This window comes from Halyomorpha halys, unplaced genomic scaffold (assembly GCF_000696795.3).
Source record: "Halyomorpha halys isolate HHAL.00 unplaced genomic scaffold, Hhal_1.1 Scaffold103.1, whole genome shotgun sequence".
In the NCBI taxonomy this organism is placed as follows: Eukaryota; Metazoa; Arthropoda; class Insecta; order Hemiptera; family Pentatomidae; genus Halyomorpha; species Halyomorpha halys.
Genome location: NW_027115007.1, coordinates 2,125,375 through 2,126,778, shown reverse-complemented (window position 1 = coordinate 2,126,778; position 1,404 = coordinate 2,125,375).

Genomic DNA, 1,404 nt, shown 5'->3' with positions numbered 1-1,404 from the left:
CTTCATTGATTTTTATCAATACTAAGCGATGGGGCTCATATTTTTTAAACGAACTCACAGCCGAATAATAGAGCTAGCCATCGCTGAGGTACTCTTGAAAATGTAAGACGACTAAATGAAGGAATATTTTTATTTTAGAAGAATTATTATATGATCATCTCTTCCAGTAAGGAAATGCTGATTTCTTAGAAGGTTTAGTTTTTCATAGAACCTTGAAATTTGATCCTTTACATTGATTTTTCTGTAACGATTTTGCATAATAATCTATTTTGCAATGTTCATTGAGCACGTGAGCGAAATGTTTGGTTCAGAACTTTGTGAATTCGATGCGCATCTGGGTCAGTCAAAATTTATTTCTTCGTGCCCCGAGAAATGAATCTTGCTCAAAGCTGCCAAGGAAGGCCCCAATTTCCCAGTTCTCCAAATTGAGCCTTAAAGAAAAGATTGATCAGTAAATTTTTAAATGCAACAACATATTTGTTTTTTTTAGTAAATGATGTAGCCGAAATGTTTTCTGTCTCCCTATCTTTATATTCTTATAAAAGTGCTCCTAAAAATGTATATGCCTATCAATGACTACACCAAGACAGACTACATTTAGTCTGATATTTACAGAATGTCTGTTTTCATATTTATTTATTTTGAACTTACGTAATGAATGTTTGTTGAAAAAGTGTTTACAACAACAATGTGATTTTTTAAACGGTTTATAATGGCATCAAATTTAACTTTTAATTTAACTGCAGCTATATCATAAGCCGAATCATTTACCTTCCCGTTCATCATTAACTATAGCTCCATGCGCAGCAAGAAGACCGATAATATAATAAATATAATAATAATAATAATAATAATAATCTTTATTTATTCTGGGATTGATCACTTTAGAATAATTTATAGACGTCAAAATTAGGCTTTAGAGCCTTAGATTAAATTACAAAATAGAGATGAAATTACAAGATGTCATAAAATGAAATAATACAGTGAATTTAAAAATATACAACTGAACAACCAGAATTAACAGGATATAATAAAATAACGATAAAACAAATAAAATGAAACCACTTGTCGTATCATTAAATATAAGATGACTTCTGATAGTAAATAAAAGGAAAAAAAAAAGATAAAAAATCAAATAAGATTAAACTAAAAAGTAATAAATGAAGAGATATAATTTCTGCTAGTGTACATATTTACAATTATAAACGAAGATCTAAGACATAAAATACAGAAAATATATAAAGCTTTTTTGGAACTTTCAATAGTTATTCTTCCGGAATTGGGTGGACAGAAGGTAGTCGAAGATACGGGATTTGAAGATTGGAATGGTGTTAGAACTACGAATAAAGGAGGGAATATAGATCAATGAATAATAATAAGTAATTAAATACAATTATTCCAATG